Source organism: Rhinolophus ferrumequinum, chromosome 4 (genome assembly GCF_004115265.2).
Source record: "Rhinolophus ferrumequinum isolate MPI-CBG mRhiFer1 chromosome 4, mRhiFer1_v1.p, whole genome shotgun sequence".
In the NCBI taxonomy this organism is placed as follows: Eukaryota; Metazoa; Chordata; class Mammalia; order Chiroptera; family Rhinolophidae; genus Rhinolophus; species Rhinolophus ferrumequinum.
In genome coordinates this window covers 101,995,718-102,015,249 of record NC_046287.1, presented here as the reverse complement: position 1 = coordinate 102,015,249, position 19,532 = coordinate 101,995,718, and the positions used below count along the sequence as shown (strand labels likewise).

Sequence of the window (19,532 nt, the reverse complement as noted above, 5' to 3'; positions counted from 1 at the left end):
TGATGGGGGTCTAAACCCCAAGACACCTCTGGGACTGAGATGGAGTTAGAGAGACAAAAAAGTGAGGAAGAGTCCGTATGCCCTCCGTGGGGACTACTCAGAGATGGGGAGAGAAAGAGGAAACTTGGGAATGAGATGTGGCGACTGTCAGAGAGGCGTCCCTTGTCTCTCATTTATTCATGCTACAAACATTAACAAAGAGCTATGCTGTCCAGACCTGGGTGCTATCTTACTCTTTATAAACCAAGGATGAATCAACGTAGCTCCCATGGGGTGGAGGGGCAGGAGGGGAACCCATGGTCTGGCGGGGTGACAGGCGTGGAAACAAACGGTCACCAAGTGAGGGCAATTGGAGACGCACGGCCAAAGTGCCCAGGGAGCCTGAGGCCGGTGGCAGGGAGACCTGAGCTCTGGAGACAGACAGGCAGGTGAACACGGCCTGTGTATCTGGAGCATGAGCAGGGCCCAGGCCCTCTGACTTCTTGTGACCACAGGGTCTGGCCTCATCTGGCAGAGCAGCCTCTGGCCCCAGGAGGTCCTTTGCTGGCTACTGTTGGCACCGTCCTGGAGGACAGCCTACTGGCAGGGACATTGCAAGTAGAATTGTTTTCAAGCTGGGGAACTAACAGGTTGTTCCCAAGACAAGTGACATCGACCAAATCAGACAGAGCCGGTTCTATCACCACCACTGAGGTGCTGCTTGGCTGGGCCTCAGCTTTCAGGGTTTTCAGGAGGCCTAAACACTGAGGAGCTAGCCCACACCTGCAGGAATAGTGATAAGGAGCACAGACCAATGCTGGACTCTGAGATCGGATATGATGACATTCTGCAGGTCCTCCCCGAGTCCAGGGACAGCTGGCTGCGAGGAAACCAGCAGCGCAAAGACCGATAGACAGGCGATGATGATGGATAGATAGATGATAGATAGATAGATAGATAGATAGATAGATAGATAGATAGATAGATAGATAGATAATTGATAGACAGCCAAGCTGGGGTATGTACCCGAAGGTTTCTGGGGTCTCTTAGAGTGATCCAGTTTCTAAAACAAAAGTCTCAACACAGACTACTATCATTTTGTTTTTCTGATTTATCTTATTATCAGGTTTTACAAAGTCATAAAAATGAAGTCTTGTTTATTTTGTGATATAATTACTCTTACCGAAAACATTTAATGACATCAAATCAGGAAATTCCATGTGTCCAGGTAGTCAGAAATCCAGACTGGGCTCCATGCAGGGACAGGTCTGACTTCTGCCAGGTAACCGCAGTGGTACCTCTTGTCCAGAGAACCAGAGAATCAGCACATCCGAATATATTTGGAGCATGATAGTGGGAAACAACTCATTTTCCTGCCCCTTCCAACCCTACCTCACCCCTACCTCACGGGATAGACCATTTGTTGAAACTGAACCTTTTTACTGATGCCTCAAAATAATTACCAAAACCTCACCAACATGCCTTTGCTGGGAAAAGTGACTTGGACTCCTGAAGGGGATGACTTAGATGAAGCACAAGGGACTCTGGGAGATGAAGTCCCAAGCCGGGGACTCCAGGGACAGCGTTAGAGTATGCGCTTCCAATATAGGGAAGCCAATGAGAAACAAGTTGGTGGTGTCATTTGGATAGCAATTCTCCCAGCCAAACCGGCCTTCCAGTGTGACAGTCACCCCTTCACTCGGGGACAGCTACAGGGTCAAAACAACTCACTGGTCCTTTGAATGAATTCATTGGTTGTCTTCTTCAATAGTAGAAAACTACCCAAACCTAAGGCTGTCCCGTCTCCCTTCTACCTTTCCACCTCACCCCAATATTTGCGTTAATTTCTCTTCCTCTCTTTTCTCATTCATGTCTTACTCTCTTTCTCTCTTTTCCTGAGATTCATTCCTACTTGAAAAGACCCGGGACTTCGGAACAAGTGCCTGCCACAATGTTTGTAAAATCCTGTTCCCCACAGTGACACTGATGGCCCGTTGGAACTTCTCTGGGCCTAATTCCTCGGCAGTGGAATTCTCTGTGGGCGCCCCCTCCTGCCGTCGGTCTGCTGGGTAATTACCACAAGCCACCGGCTGAGGCACTGGCGGAGGAAGGGGCCGAGTGGGTCAGGCTGAAATGCCTGGGGCTGACTTCCGTGTCCTCACAGAGTGATAATGACACTAGGGGACCTACAAGCAGGAAGCGCGGACAGATCCATCATACTTTGGCAACAAAAGTCATTTTGAGTCAAAAAAGAGAATTTGTTTCTGCAAAACTAATTCTATGACTCCTATAGACCAAGTCTTGGGTGGTTTCAGATCAACTTGACCACAGTGAGGTCTTGACATCTTGGCTCTAAAATTCTGTCACACGAGGAGAAGACATCAGAGGACACCAGTGACCGATGGGCAAGACTCGGCCCTGTCCGGCTCATGCCACCAAAGACCTAAACTTTTAGCATAAAGTATACCAAACAGAAAATGCTTAATGGTGCCTAGTTTGCAGAAGCCTCTATGGCTCTGAAAATGTGGTGAGGAAAGCTCTGGAAGGGAAGAAAACCCGTTCTCGCTGTGGCCCTGTCTAGCCAACCATCTACTACTTTGAACTATAACCCCGCAAAACCCAGTACAGGCGCTGGATGTCAGCCTACGCTTCTCCCAGTTCTGACTATTCCTGAACTGGTCTCTGTCCTGTTTCTCATCATTTCCAGGACCCAGAAGAGCAACTGCATTCTCAACAGCTTTAAACTTGCCCTCCTTAAAAGTTAGTATTTAGTGCACGATAAAGGACATTCGTAGCTGTGTCCCCAGCACCCAAGTGACAGGTACACAGAAGGCATTCGGTACATATCTATTAAATGCTGATTGAATGAAAGAGAATGAAGCACTTCACAGGGTAATTTGTTTTCAGGCCATAGTTTTCTGACTCAGTGTTCCAATAATCGTTCTGTCACCAAATTCATTGATTCAACAAATATTCGTGGAGAACCAACTCATGCCAGTGTGGGGCTCTGGGGCCAGGGACGCAGCCAGCCTCGTTAACGAGACTGAGAGAGAACCATGGTTCTCTCCAGCCTTGAGCTGCTTATAATAGGGCGAGGGAACAGAGAGATCAGAAGCAATTAGAAAACAATTAAGTGTTAAATTATGTGGCTCTGCCTGGCCCAGGGGACTCTGGGGAGAGGTGGAGAAGCTGATGTAGTGTTGCTGTTTTCATGGTGGGACTTTGGCTGAGCCCTGAAGGGTGCTCTGGATTCGGGAAAATAGAGCCTGTGGCTAGAGGAAGGTGTCCCTAGCAGGAGGTAGCCACCTAGAGCCACCCGAGGAAAACTGAAGCCTGAGTGACCAGTAACATACCACCCAGAATGGCTCCCAAGTAAAGAACTCCAAGTTTGATGTGCACTTGGAGATAATATCCAGCTGCTGTCACAAAGGTTAATTGACCTTCCTCTGAAATGCTAGAGCCTGACCCTGTGATTACGCCCTTCGGGTCACTCTTGGGAGAGAAGCTGAGGTGCCCTTCAATTGCTGAGCTGCGCCGACTGCGTCAGAATCTCCCGGGGACCTTTCTCACTGGCCCCACTAGCAGGGTCTCTGATTCAATAGATCTGGGATAGGATACAGGAATCCGTACGTTTTTAAAGCTCCTGTGAGATTCTATTAATCAGCTTTGTTCAGGAGCTGCTGTCTTAGATTTATTTCAAAGACGTTCCCTTTCTGAGATTAAGATGAAAGGATAGGCATGTAATAACCAAGGAAATAGGTATGACTTACAGCTGCAAACCCCGGTAGCCGGCAACCTGCAGAACTCACAGGCGGAAGAGGTCAGTCGCACACACTCCACTCCGCTGACCTCCTGACCAAGTCAAAGTGGTCGGAATTTGGCAAAGATGAATTAAATTTGCTTTTATGGCATAGGCACAGCCTGATGAATGGAAATGAGAGATTTTCTTTTTATTTATTAGGAAGATGACGCTGTTGGTGAACTGAAGCTAAACTAGATTGATGTACTACCTTTCCCTATTTAGTGATGTCAGTTTGTGTCTCCAGTTCCAGAAAAATGTCCATTTGTATATAAGATGTTCCCAGCATGAAAATCAGGAACAGGTCACACATACCACTTGGAGATTAGTGCCACACTAGTCGGCATTAAGAGGATTGAGAGGATGGTTTGCGACCCATATGCCCTGTTCCATTTCTCGGTCCCTCCAGTTTTGAGTGGGCGGTGCTTATTAAGGTTCAAGGTCTTTTCCTCCTCTTAGCTCCACTTAGTGAATGCCTGGCTCTGTTTTCTTTTACGTAGCTAACTTATACTATGCACTGGGGATCGGGGTGCATTTTTTTCCCTTTGTCAAGGTGTTAAATTCCTATAACTGCCAATGGGGATTATGTGCTCAAATTGAAGGCTTAAATACCTGCAAATTCCTTCGCATATACTCACACCACACACATGCACGTACACGCGCACACACACCGCCTCTGCCCACTGTGTTCTTGACCCTTGCTTACTTAATCCCGGCCCCCAGCGTTCAATTTATTTGTGACATTTCTAACATCTGACTGAGGTTCCCCTGAAGTCATCACAGCATGTAGCATTCACAAGTCTCTCCCATTCATTCGGAAGCAGTACTGGTTGCACAGGTTTTAATGACTCTGACGGCACACTTATTCTCCATAGACCTAATTCTGTAGACCTAGTTTATTACACGTGCTGGATTAGTTCTGAATCGCTGGGAGCAAATCTCAACGTATTCATCATCCCTTGCTTAGAGCAGGTTATCATCCAAGGGCACCTAATTCTCTACTGAAATTTGTGTCTATGCCGTTTTAACAAATAACCAGCCCGATAATTATCACGGAGTTATAGTGACACCAAACAGAGAGAACAGCACAAGCGCACACACCAAAGTGCTCAGTCATAAATATTCCACATCAGTATTGCCACGATGTCATTGCAATTTTAGCATTTGCTTCCATGACAGCTCACGATTCAAGATTTACTTCCACGAAAACTGAGATGTGACCAAGGGAAGGCACGAACACCAGGCCAACTGTACCTACAGTCACGTTGCGTTGGTCATAACCCTACAGGAAAAGAAACACCAAACTCATCACTAAACGACCAGCTCTTCATTCTAGACCCTGGCTCCCTCGTATAAGTGCTTTGGATGGCCCAGAGCATTCTTTTCTGTTAGAATTCTTACTTGTGGCATCAAGGGGATACATTTTTCCAGAGCTCCTTGTTTTTGATGATTCTGATGAGTTGGCACAGACATCAAAGGCTTTATTCACTCAATGAACATATGGTACCATGGTAAAAACAGACATAGTTTCTGGTCTCATGAAGGCCTGGGCTAGCGAGGGAGACACAGGGGATCCAGTAAGCATGCAAATGTATAATTACAGGCTGGGCTGAGTGTTAGCACCAGTGGCCAGCTCCCTGAGAGAGGTGACAAGACACCTGGCCTAGGCTGAGGGTCGGTCAGTGAAGGTGTGGCCGAGAAATGGCTGTGCCCGAGACGAAATAGGCGGGATGAGCAAGGTCAGGACGGCCACGGGAATGGTGTGTGCCAAGAGCTGGTGGGGCAGGGACACAGCCCTGGGACATGCTGTGGAGAGGAGACAGATGTGACCTGAGCAGGAAGAGCCAGGAGAGGAGCTGATGGAGACCTGGCGTGATGAAGCTTTGGGAGCCCCTGGGAGAACTCCAGTTGCTTTATCCTAAAGGCCATCAGAAGTTTTAAGAAGGGCAACACAATCAGACTTACACACAGAAAAGATGTTTAGTCGGCCATGTGGAGGGCAGATTGGAGAGGAGCAGGGGCAGAGGAGGACAGGGGGACCTGTTAGGAAGCCATCTTAGCCATGAATGGTTGGTCCTGAGACTGGGCGAGTGGGTGGAGGGAAGCTGGAAATGCGGAGATAGATGGGAGAGTTATACAGAAGGTAAAAGAGCAGACAGATTCCTGGGAACGAGGGAGAGGAGTGTGTCAACGAGGACTCAACTGCCGGGGGTGCTCACGGGACGTGGACCAGATTTGCAGGATGGGGTGGTGTGATGAGTGGTGAGGCTGAGTGGCCACCTGGCGACATGCAAACGAAAGGTGTGAGTGGAGAGGCAAACTTGACATTCATCAGTGTCTGGGAGGTCACTGGTGTCATGGGCATGAACGAGTGAGCCGAGAGGAGAGAGAGATTGGGGCGGGGGGAGAGAGGGAGAGAGAGAGACGGAGAATAGAATAAAACTTGGTTTCTGGAAAACGATTCTGAGATGTGGACATGATGTGAATCGTGGAACTTCCGATCAACCTGCCTCGTTTCATGCCCACAGTGGTTTGTCATTCTCTGCGCCCCATCTGTGATTTTAACAAGGACATCAAGGGTCACTGTCATTGCTACATAGGAGAAATCTAGGAGAAAGGCTTTGTTCGGGCAGGCCACCAAGAACACAGGATTCCAATTTATAAAAAGTCACTTATCACACACTTGCGGTCAGATCTGCTCACATGCGCCCTGAATCGTTTGGAACGATCAGGCTGACGCAGCGAACTGTCTGCTGTGGTGAAGATGGAAGGGGCCCCAGAGTTTTATTTTTCTGGCTCTCTTATCCAAAGCCAAAGAAGCTCGCCCCAGTGTCTCTGCTCATTTCTCTCGCTCACTAATTTTATGAACCTCCATGAAGCTGGTTCAGGCTCTATTTGATCTTGGGGCAAAGATGATTATTTTTATTTATCAGCCCCCTGAGAACAAGTTGATCGGGGTACGGTAGAATTATCAGTTCATTAACTCACCAGCCAACATTTTCTCCTAGTAAGCAAATGCAAATTCAGATTCTTGACCAGGCTTGAAGAGCCTTCCTTCCTCCCTCTCTTCTCAGATACAGTTTTTCATCATCAGATCGCTGTTGAATCTATACATTGTTGTTGCCTTTAACTAGGCCAGTGTTCAGAATTTCCCAGTACACTAGTCCCTCACAAGTCCTGGTCCAGAGTGGGTCTGGCCAGGCTGGGAGAGGAAAAGATGCATAAACAGACTGCTGAGAGATGGGCCTTCCTGCTTTATGTCGGGTGTATTTCGGCGGGTAACACCAAAAAGAGAAAATGGCAGGACCTAAGACATGTACAGTCGTGTCATAGATTTGTATTTCCAAAACCTGGTGCCCAGACACTGTCGTGGGACTTTCAAGGCACCCACTGGACCCGCAATCCTGTTAACTGTGATCACACAGACCACCCTTTACAGTCCTTCAGAAAACCTTCCAGATTCTTCAATGCCCCACGTTCCCTTTCTTGCCTCCAGCTTTTCCCATCTGCTTCTGTCCAGGATCCTGTCTTCCTCTGTCCTTCCTCTCGGTGTGTCTAAATCTTCCTTGCCCTAGGGCCCAGCTTAGCTTTGTCTGCCCGGAAGCCTCTTCTGGCTGCCCGGACTCTGTAAGCTCCTCCTGTATCGGGCCCACAGAGCCTTCCACTCCGAGCCCCGCGCTCACGCTCTACTGCAAATGTGTGCATGCTCATGTGTCTCCCGCTCTGGACCACGCACTCCCGCTCACAGGTGCGTGAGCACCACCTTCACTGTCACCTGCCTCTTGCCTGGTGCCACTTGTTAAATGAATAAATGAATGCAATGGCCAAGAGACCCTGTCGGGGCTGTGCCTCACCTTCAGGCTCCACGCAGGACAAGAGAAGCCGCTGAACACAACACAAGGAAACACCGAGAGCCGTCTGTTGAGCGCAGAGCCTGCATCCCATCGGATCCACTTCTTTTTCTTACCACAGCGGGGGAGGGGACTGAGCGTGGGACCCTCCAGAGGGGCACGTTGGTCGTTGCATTAATGGTTTACTTGGGGTGGGCGTGGGAGGATGAAAAAACTGTTCCATGAGGCCCAGGTGGGAACTATCCCCTGAGTAGGAAGGGTCCTGGGTATGTGGCCCCAAGGGAACCCTCCGGGCCAGATCATGTAGAGGGGAGTGGGACTGGTCCTCTGAGGAGTGGCTTCTGCCTGAGTTAAACAACCTCCACTAAGCGGGGCAGTTCCAGGTACATACCTCCTGGGTCACACAGCCTTCGCAGAGGACATCTGAACAGTTGAGGTCACGTAGGCAATTTCATCAGCCTTGCCAACAGGTACTGGGGTTTGCTTCCCCTTCCCCGGGCTTCGTACCTAGGAGAAGACCCTGTGTTTAATGGCTGCCTTCCAGACACCAAGGAAAGGCTATAGAACCGGGAGCGAATGCCTTCTTAACCAAGGACTGCTGAGGCCAGCCCACAGCCACCGCCCCGTCCCTGCTCTGTGCGCTAGTGATGAAGCGCCTATGGTCCAATTTCAGACGTAGCCTTTTAGCTCATGTGAAGCAAGGGTTGGAGCCCTTGGGAGTGAGGTGAGTCTGGATAATCAGAGCCAACACTGTAGAGAGGACCTTCACAGAACCAGACTTCCTGGCACATCTGTTCTAAGAGTGTGATATGACCATGGTTACAGGGATCGGCTGCTGGGTGGCCCGTGGGAGTGAGTGTGCTGCATCTTAGGGAAGGTGGCTGCAGCTACCAAGCTGGGCCCACGAGGCACCAGAAGCCCAGTTCAGCACGGCTCCAAGCCAGACAGGTGCTGTTACTGTTTGTCTAATTTGGGGCTCCCCAGAAACAAAGCCAACAGCAGGGACATGGGTCCAGTTCATTTATTTGGAAGGTGATCCCAAGAAGGTGGGAGGGAGCCAGGAGGGTGAGCCGGGGAAGACTGAAAAGGCACTAAAAGGTGAATTACTGAGCAGGTCACTGCTGTAGCAACCGGCTCCAGCTCACGGGAGGCCCCTGAGGAATCAGGTAGTCGGGTCTCAGAACTGTGCTTCTGAAGGAGGGGGTGCAGCTGTTTCCACTGGTTGAGGGACACCCCAGGGAACGTTACCCATCCCATGCTTCTGAACTTCACTGGAACACCCTCGGCCAATTTCCACAGCTTCAAGGAAAATGTACAGGCAGGAAGCAGAGAGCCACTCAGGCTAGAGACAGGACACCCAGGGTCCTTCGTGCTAAGCCTGGAACCAGGGCTGCAACCAGCGCGTTTCCTGTTGTGTGCAAGGCTTCAGCTCTCTTGAGCCTCAGTTTCCCCCTCTATAAAGTCAGGGTGAGAATAATACCTAACTCCTACGGCTGTCGCCAGGACAAAACAAAATATGTCATAAGAAAACAAAACGTGCCCTGACACACTTAATACAAATGTAAGGGATGAACCTTTAAGGTAGAGAATCAGGCTCCTTTTGCCAGTAAAATGTAAAACGGAGCAGCCCTGCAGGGGGACTTGATGGATCTAACGAGTTACATACTCATTTGGCCTTTGAAGGAGAGATCCCACTTCTAGGAATTCATTTCAAAGAGAAACTGGCAAAAATATTTCTAAAAATCTGAAAAGACAAGTGTGCATAATATTTTTAAATGCCTAAATTTTAAAAAAGCCAAACTGAATTGAAACAAATAAACTTGACTCCATCTCCTCTTGGTGGCATAACCACACCAACGGGAACTACACCAGCGAACTTTATAATGCCGTTATTTTATTGCTTGTCTCTAATGGGACAGACCCTAAGGACAAGGGCTGGAATACCAAATGTGTTTCTGGTGGTAACACTGACATTCTTATTCTGAGACTATTGTGTGTTTATCACGGAAAACAAGCAATTTCAACATGGAATAAAGGAAACATTTACAAAACCAATGGGATTAAGTACAAACATCTGAATTCTAAATTGAATATATGAGTATAAACTCATGATAAATTTTATCTTAAACAAATAAAATGTGGAATTTCTATCTCTGACCACTGAAAAGACAGAAACATATTTCTTAATGACTTCTAAACATCATTTCCTACTAGAAAGAATCTGGTTTCCTTGGAGGAATGACTGGTTACATGTTGGAAAGAGGACATGTATAAAATGAGCCCAGACTACATATCTTGTCACATAATGGGGAAAAAAAACCTATCAAAGACCTTGAGTCATGTTAGATGTCAATCAAAAAGACCCCTACTGCCAAAGGGGCTGTTTGAGCACTGATAAGCATACTAAATGCAATAGACTGAAGCACATAAAATATTTTTTATAATATTTTTTTTGAAGGGGAACAGGACTTTATTGGGGAACAGTGTGTACTTCCAGGACTTTTTTTTCCAAGTCAAGTTGTTGTCCTTTCAGTCTTAGTTGTGGAGGGCGCAGCTCAGCTCCAAGTCCAGTTGCCATTGTTAGTTGCAGGGGGCGGAGCCCACCATCCCTTGCGGGACTCAAGGAATCGAACTGGCAACCTTGTGGTTGAGAGCCCACTGGCCCATGTGGGAATCGAACCGGCAGCCTTCGGAGTTAGGAGCACGGAGCTCCAACCGCCTGAGCCACCGGGCCGGCCCTTTCTATAACACTTTTCAATAAGAATGATACTTAAAGAAAAACTCCTTGGTCAGCGTTGGAGGTGTTAGGGAACCAATCCAATACTTTTGAGAAATTGGTAAATCAAGTGAAAGAATCGAGCATTTATCCTTTCTTTCCTAAATAATCTATACCTCTGAATAACCAAAGAGTAGCGAGGGAGGGATTTTTATATAGAAGTATGTCAACTATTATAATAAATGAAGAAGTGCTAGAATATCACCATCCTGTAACTCCTAAAAAAAAAAAAAAAAAAAGAAGAATGGATCTGTACTGGCAGGAACAGTTGGAATTTGACATTAAAAACAATACATTTACGTTAGCACCCCAAAAATATAATAGGGGTAAATCTAACATACTTATAGAATCTGTGTGAGGAAAGCTATAAAAGACTGATGAAAGAAATCAAAGAAAATCTAAATAAACAGAGAGGTAGTTAACATTCATTGGTGAAAAGACTCAATATTATTAAGTTAATTCTTCCCAAATTGATCTATAGGTTTAATGTAATCCCAATCAAAATTCCAGCAAGTTATTTTGTGGATATCAAAAAACTGCTTCTACAGATTTTATGCACAGGCAAAAGACCCAGAATAGCTACCAAAGTACCGAAGAACAAAGGTGGAAGACTGATACGACCTGACATCAATACTTACCATAAAGCTACAGTAGTCAAGGTGGTGTGGTATTGGTCAGGAAACAGACAAAAAGACCAAAGGAACAGAATAGGAAGCCCAGAAATAGACATATAAGTATAGTCAGTTGGTCTTTGACAAAAGAGCAAAAGCAATACAATGAAAAAAGAATATATTTGCAACAAATGATACTGAAACAACAGGACATTCACATGCAAAAGAATGAATCTAGGCCCAAATTTACACCTTTCACAAAGCTAATTCAAAATGGATTACAGACCTAAGTGTAAAATGCAAAATTATAAAACTCCTAGAATCTAACAAGGGAGAAAAACTAAATGATCTTGTGTTTGGTGGTGAATTTTTAGATTCAACACTGAAAAGTATGATCCGTGAAAGAAAAACATTAATAAGCTGGGCTTTATTGAATTAAAGCTTCTGCTCTGCAAAAGACATTGTTAAGAGAACGAAAACACAAGCCACAGCCTGGGAGGAAATATTTACAAAACACTTATCTGATAAAGGACTTGTAGCTAAAATGTACAAAGGACTCAACACTCCACAATAAGAAAACAAACAACCCAATTTAAAAATGGGCAAAAGACCTGAACAGATACCTCACCAACGAAGATGTACGAATGGCAAGCAAGGGTATGGGAAGATGCTCCACATCGTGTCATGAAAGAATCGCAAATTGAAACAACAATTAGATTCCACCACACGACCATTAAAATGGCCCAAACCCCAAAACGACAATATCAGAAGCTGACAAGGACATAGGACAACAGGAACTCTCACTCACTGCTGGTAGGAATGCAAATGGTACAGCCACTGTGGGAGACAGTTTGGCAGTTTCTTCAAAGCTAAACATACTCTAACCATATGATCCAGCAATCGTACCTCTTGGTATTTACCCAGTTTAGTAAAAAACTCACTTCCTCACAAATCCTGCACAGAGATGTTTATAGCAGCTTTATTCATAAGTGCCCCAAAGTGGAACCTTCAGTAGATGGATGGATAAACAAACGGTGGTACATCCATATGATGGAATATTATTCCACACAAAAAAAGAGAAATGAGCTGTCATGCCACAGAAAGCCGTGGAGGAACTTTAAATCATGTTGCTAAGTGAAAGAAGCCAATCCGAAAAGGCCACATATGATTCCGACTGTTTGACATTCTGGAAAAGCGAAACTATGGAGACAATAAAAAGACCCGTGGTTGCCAGGGGGTTAGCTTCGGGTGGTGGGGTAGATGGACAGGTGCGGTTCAGAGGGTTTTTGTAGGGGTGAAGCTATTCTGCGTGGTCCTGTAGGCGCGTGTCATCGCATGCTTGTCAAAACCATAGAATCCTACAAAACAAAGAGCGAACCTTAATGTAAACAGTAGACTGAATAAGAATGTATCAATATTGGCTCATGCATTAGAACAAATGCAGCACACTTTTGCAAGATGTTAATAATATGGGAGATGGAGGGGTGAAGGGGTATGTGGGGACACTCTGTACTATTGCTGGATTTTTCTGCAAATCTAAAAAGTGCTTAAAAATAAAGTATTTATATATTTTTTTAAAGGGTTTGATGTAGGCAGTAATCGTCAATGGCTGCTAACATACAAAAATAAGAAAAGGAAAAAAAAGAAGAGAGAGAGACAGAGAGAGAGAGAAAGAGAGAGAGAGAGAGAGAGAGAGAGAGAGAGAGAGAGAGAGAGAGAACACAGTATCATCCATAGAGTAATCTTACCAAAACACAAGCCAAAACCAAAAGAAAACTTGAGTCTCACCAAGCCTTTAGCTCTTACTTCCAATTGGCAGAAAATACCATTGAATTGGAGGAAATATGGAGAACAAAGCAACATGTCCAGTGCAGGGAAGCAATCAGCAAAACGCAGACTACAGGAAACCCTACAGAACGAAGCACAAGTTCTTCAACTATTAATCTGTAAAGAAAAACAGAAGGGAGCTGAAAGGGGAACTCGTGGATCAAAAGAGACCTAGGAAACCTGTCAGGCAACTGGGATATATGGATCTTATTTATATCCTGATTCAAACACTGTAGGGGACAAAATCCAAAATGTGGACTCATAACCAACGATGAAATAGTTGGGAAAGCTGACTACCCATTGGGTGTTTTATGGTATTAAGAAATCATTGCTGGTATTTTTAGGTGTGATAAAGACGTTGTAGTTTCCTCATTTAGAGCTAAATATTGAAATATGAATGTGGATGAGATAATTTGTTGGTTAGAGTTTACTTGCAAGCATCCAAAGAGTAGGAAAGGATCAGGGGGTCCATGAAACAGGATTGACCACGAGGTGATTTTTGTTGAAATGGGGTGATGCGTATAGGGAATCCTCATACCGTTTCAGGGGTCAGAAAACAATGCTCTGTGGACCAAATCTAGCCCCCAACATACTTTTGCACCGCTTACGAACCTAGAATGACCTTTACATTTTTAAACAGTAGAAAAAGCAAATAAAAAGATTTCATAACGTGAAAATGATATGAAACTCCAATTTTAGTGTCCACAAATGAACAGTGTCCACTACAAGGACACAGTGACACTCATATAGGTCGATGGCAGCTTTTGTATTACAGCTTTTGTGGAGCTGAGTGGTTAAGGCAAAGAAAAACCGTGCTCTCTATTGAACCCTTTCTCAGAGGGTTCCCCACTTTTGCCATTTAGCAAAATACACGCCATGCTTCCTCTATCCTCCTGGGTCCTTTCTTCTCTCCTGCTCAGAAGGTGACTAGTAATACGTTGTGAATTCATATTTTTCACTAAATTAATCTCAACCTTATGTCCAGGGGTGAAATTGCAATATTAGCACATATGTGGCTTGGCAGCCCCTGCTGGGTTCTCGTATTAAATTCTCCACCCCGAGCCATTCTCTGATGATCTGCATCCAGGCTGATATTCAAGCAAATGAAACAGTATAGTAAAGCTACGTATATTTCACATGACCCATGGCAGCTGTAGATGTGAAGATTGGTGGGACTTGCATGAAACCCTGCCAATTTAGACCCATTACTTGGTGATTCTGATTCTTCCGTTGCAGGTGCTGACACAGCTCTCGACCACCCCCTGGGGATTTCTGCTGAATCAAATAAACTATGCAGCACCTACAAATCCTGTCTGGTCTGTCCCTAGACAAATCCAGTCTTTCAAATGGGTCTACGGGTCATGAATTGAGTGGGGAAAAAAATGGGGTTCCTTCAGGAAAGAGCTCAGGATGGAGCCCTCCACACCTGCCTGTGCTGGCCCTATCAGAAGCAGTGTGGCTTGTGTGACAACGAATGGTGTGGACAGCTCTGAGTGTTCCTAAGGGCAGAGCTTGGCTGCTGCCAGCTGGTGTCAGAGAGAACGTGGGGGAAGGCCCGGGTTGTGCATGGTGGTGCCTGGTGGTGCCTTTGTCACCCCCTACTGGGACCTGCTCACCCAGCACCACGCCCAGGCAGGAGGTTTCACACCCACTCCTCAGAGCACCTAGGGATTCACTTGCTTTTTCTCCTTGGTAGGTCACTCCCCACTGATGCTGGCTTTCTGCCCGGGCTCTGGGAGGATGATGCTGGTTGTGCGTGTGTTTCCCTGATCCCGAAAGCACAGGATGTGAAGGCTTCTGGCAGCCACTTGCTGACTTGGCTCCTTGGGGAATGAGCGTGGAAAGCTCCAGCAGCGATGACCAGGTTCGCTTACCCAGCAAGCCCGGCTCCAGCCTTCGGCGTGCCCGGAAGCCGCGTCCCGTGTCTGGTGCCGGCCTCTCTTGGCTGGGAACTGGAGGAGTTGGCAAAAGGAAGCCCCCACCTGGGCGTTGCTCACCCTCACGCAGCCAGCCACCCATCAGGGCAAGGCTGCAAAGAGGCTGTCTGTAAAACTTCCAGAGTGTTTGGGATGGAGATGGCGGTGGGCCCTTTGCAATAAAAAGGCCAGGAAGCAGTGAGAAGCTGAAGTGAGAAGAAAGGTCAAAATTCTCACCTCAGCCCAGGTTCAGTGTGATGCAGTCTCTCTTTCTTTCTATCTCATTTCATGCCACTCTCCCTCACTCCCCACTTTGTCTCTCACCGGTCTTTATTTAGCTGCTCAAACATGTACAGACTTACAGCCTCAGGGCCTTTGCACATGCTACCCCCTCTGCCTGGAATGCTTCATGCTCCCCTTCTCCACCCTCTGCTCTCTCCCAGCCCTGACATTCACACAGTCTCAGCCTATAGCCCACCATTCTCTTCCCTTAGGTCCTGGGGGAGAGCTCTCCCTCAGTTGCCCCATCTCGAACCTTGTTTTGACTCCTTCACAGCCCCTGATACCAGTTGCAGGTGTTTCGGTTATTGTTTTACTTACTCATCTTTGTCTCCATCTCCCACAACTGAACTGTGATGTCCTTCAGAACAAGTACCGTGTCTCACTTATTTTCTGTGGTATACCCAGCACCTAGCACTGTGCACAGACACAGCTCTCGAAATGTTTACTGAATAAATGGATGGCTGATTCAGTGGTCGTTGCAATACTTCTTGCAATACTTGTTATTGCAATACTTCTTATTCTCTTATTGCAATACTTCTTATACGTTGCAATACTTCTTATTCTCATTTCCCTCTGAAGATTGGCTAAGAGATGTTTTCAGGGTTTGATTGTTCAGTTTGTGCAATTTTCAAGGCTTTTCATTCCTCCTCCTCCACTGCCTCCTTCTTTGGCTCAGCGTTTTTGGTCATTTTGACGTCATTAACAACCCTTATCACAGAGTGGGCAGGAATCATTTGCTTCTCTTTAAGTGTTCCCACATGAGACTTACTCAGACCAAGGCTCTAATTATTGGCTAAATTATCATTTGGGGATTACTTATTATTTCAATTCTCCATGAGATTTCTGTCCACTCATTGCAGGAAGCTGTAGTGTTCAAAAAGGCCAACTGCTGTAACAAGTCATCCCTAAATCTCAGAAGCTTAAATTAATGCAGTAAAAGTTTACTTCTCACTCATGTGAAGCCTAATCAGAATGCTCCAGCTCACACAGTCCTCCAAGAAATAACTCAAGGATCTTTCTAGCATGTGGTACTTCCATCGTCAACACCTGGCCTTCCAGATCACCGCGGATGGGCAAGAGAGCACGGCAAGTCCCCTGGGCACCTCATCTTCTTCTCCAGTAGTGACACGCAGCTTACACTCAGTTCCAGCCCAACGGCCACATGTCCCCACAGCGATACAGGTACTGGGCAGGGGCACAGGAGATGGAATTGCTGGTGGGCAGCCTCTTCCAGCAAAGCTCTGGCAAGGGGAGCATGAGTGTCCCTGTCACAGCAAAGAATGTCCCTGTGACTTAGTGAGACCCCCTCCCACCCCCTCACTTCTTACACCCTCTGGAAGGACCGAGTGCACTGCAAACTCCAGGGCACCAGCCGCATAGCTACCACTCACCCTGTTTATAAGAACCTTGTAGGATTTTTCTGGTACCTTCAGCCCCCCTTTTCCTGGCCTGTCTCTAAAGCCCTGCAGGTGATGGTGTCCTGACGTGGCCCCACTGGCCGCCCACGCCCCTCATTCAGTATCCTGCCAGGCCTGTGGCCTCAGAGAGCTCCCGTGGGTAAACTATCCTTCTCGCTTTCTCTCTCTTCTCATCAAATTTCCCCCTTTTCAACCTGACTTATAACTGGGTGCTAAGAAGAGAGCAGTTCCACTGGGATTCCGCTCCCTGAGTCATAAAGGGCTGACAACACGACCTAGAAGCAGGAGGGTGGCGGCAGACACAGGTCTGTGCAGTGGACAAGCGAAGGCAAGGCCTCCAGGCCTCGCGTGATGAGGGAGGCCACCCAGCTCGGAGAGGAGGTCTTCCTCGTGCCCCTCAGATGGCACCGGGCGAGTGCCCTCTGTTTGAAAATGTAATTGTGTTACTACTCAGGTACGGGGAGGCCCGCAGACCAGAAGACAACTGCCGTTGTAAGGACGGCCTGTGACTCACAGTCCCCAGGAGACAGGGGCATGCAGGGCCACACGGGGAAGCCGCAGGGCCAGTCAGGAGGCAGGAAACAGGCAGGGACTGTGAGCAGGGGCCTTCGCTGTGGCTGTTCCACAGGAAGGAATGGACAAGGCAGGGTCAGCAGGCTTAGCTCTGCTGGCTTGGATAATTTCAGGAGGCGCTGGGGCACAGGGGCTGTGCCTGGTTGTCTGGCACCTGGCCCTCGGCTGAGCGTAGTGGCCTGAGTGTGAGAGCCCAGGGGATAAAGGAGGTGGGGTGGGGGGTGGGCTGTGGATGGTTGGTTTGCATGTGAAGTGCTCTCACAGGTGAGGTGTTGACATCTCTAGAAACTGACCAACCATAGGGGGCAGTCCCTCCAGGGTCAGCAAGTCCCCACTGGTCAAACCCATCATAAAATACAGGTATTAAGAAGTGATTAGTACACTTTCTCCAACTAATCAAGCCACGCAGATGACAGTCCCCTCTAGTGGCAAAGGCTACACATGGAGATAATGACTTGCCTTACAACCATTGGTACTGACCCCTCCCTCTCCCACACCCCCGCAGCCGTCCACCAGCAAGTCCCATTGGCTCCAGTTTCCAAACGCCCAGACCCACTTGCTGTCTCCTGCTTTCCCTGAGCCAAGCCTGGCAGCAAAGTCCTGGACTGCTGCGGACGTCCTACCACTGGTGTCCTCCTCCCACTCCGTCCCTCCTAATCCCCAGTTTGTCCGCACAGCGGCCAGAGGGGATGTTGTGCTCTTGTCCTGTTTTGTCTGGCTGTTTGCAGGAAAGGGTTCTTTTTCCATTCTGTTTCCTCTGCAGTTTAAAGAGCTCTTTGGTAAACTTTTATTATAGCGATTTTCAAGCATGCATAAAATAAGAGAGAATATAATATCCCAGCTTCAATATTTAACTCACAGCCAGTCCTGTTTTAACTATGGCCAGCCCACTTCTCCCCTCTCCCCAAACGATTTCACAGCAAATTCTGAACAATAGAGGATCTTTATAAACAAATCAGGTCAAGTCAGTTCCTAGCTCAAAAACCTCCCCATTTCCCAAGGCATTTACAAAGAGGCCTTCCACCTTCCTGCACCCAGAGTCCTGCTGACCTTCACAGGACCTCCTCCCTCTGCCCAGCCCTTCTGTGCCTGGACTCACTGGAATCACCGTACCTCAGTGCCTTTGCACTTGCCGTCCTGCTACCTACTCTGCTTACTGCCCTGTGTTTATGTGGCTGGCTCACCTTGACACTCACACCTCAACTCTGAGCCACCCCCAAAGGCGGTCACAGCGAGTCCATCTCTGGTAGCCCTCCCCGCACCCCGCGTCTTTAACCAGCCACTCTCCACCGTAACACTGAAATAATTCACTCATTTAAAAAATTTTCTTGTTCTAAAATCAAAGCTCCAGAAAAGCAGAAAACTGTATTTTATTCTACGTTCTACCGCCACAGCTAGACTAGTGCTTGGCATAGAATCAGAACCATTTGTTAAGTTAAAGCAAACAAAAAAGAATACAAATGAAAAGTGTTCACTTTAGGGTAGTTTTTTAAAATTAACTTTACTGTTGCGTGTATAATTAAGGTAACCCATTTAATTAAAACATCGTTTGTTAGGAAAAATATATCTATACAAATTTATTTTGTGGGGAAAGAAAACGTCTCACATTGCAAAGACACCTGCACCTGTGAAAGGTCCTCAGTGACCTGAGTTCTGATTCTGCAAACAGGGAAAGAAAGTCAGAGATGAAATGATTATTTTTAGTCAGAAGTACCTCATGCTTCCAGCCAAGGTGAGAATGAGTGACTTTGGAGCTTATACAGTTCATTTAGAAAAGACCACACGTTCCAGCTCTTAATGCCATGACAGGCCAGGAAAAAAAAAAATCAACCAACAACAACAACAACAACAAAAACGGCTCTAAGAAGGAAAGATGAATTCTGAAATGAGAAGTAAAAGATAAAAATTTAGGCTTATTAAAGAAAAGCCTCCATTGAAGCCTTTTGAGTATTTGGGGATCCCATTCAATGGAACTCAAATTGTAAAGTGAACTTACACTGTGCTTTTCATCATCTCACAAATGTTTTAAAACAAATACCCACATCATTTAAAAAATGGGTGAGACTCCATTGCAAAGCCCTCCTTGCCTCCAGCCCTGCGCCCCGCACTGCTATCTCCAGTCCTAGGCTCACTGGTCACCTTTCAGCTGACTCCCCTGTCTTTAGAAATGAGCTTCTCTCTTCTGTCTGCCTGTAGGGATATTTTTGCAGAAGTGATGTCCCATGCTCCTGAATGTGAGTGTGTCTTTATTGCTTTGCACAAAAAAACATGTTGTAGGAAAGCTTCATACTGATTGAACGTTTATTAATCAGATCCTTTTACAAAGAAAGCCGCACTCCTGTCGTCCGCTGTGAGTCCACAGCCTGGGCTGATGTGAAGCAGATAGTACCTCCCCCGGCATGCCCCACCCCCGCTGTCTTCCCTACGCTCCCTCTAGGTTTCTAGACAGCTTGGTGAGGTGACAGTGTGCCCTCCGCTTTTCCCACACGTCCCTGGCTCG

At 46.9% G+C, this 19,532-nt stretch overlaps 1 long non-coding RNA gene across 1 annotated transcript; it reads right to left on the bottom strand.

The window, feature by feature from the left end:
* Nucleotides 1–12,056: 12,056 nt before the first annotated feature.
* LOC117021554 (uncharacterized) lies at nucleotides 12,057–15,478 on the bottom strand. The gene is made up of 4 exons (XR_004422881.1): nucleotides 15,360–15,478; nucleotides 14,718–14,965; nucleotides 12,805–12,960; nucleotides 12,057–12,374 (listed from the first exon to the last, which is right to left on the bottom strand). It is a non-coding gene; the product is annotated as an uncharacterized LOC117021554 (long non-coding RNA).
* Between the last annotated feature and the right edge of the window lie 4,054 nt (nucleotides 15,479–19,532).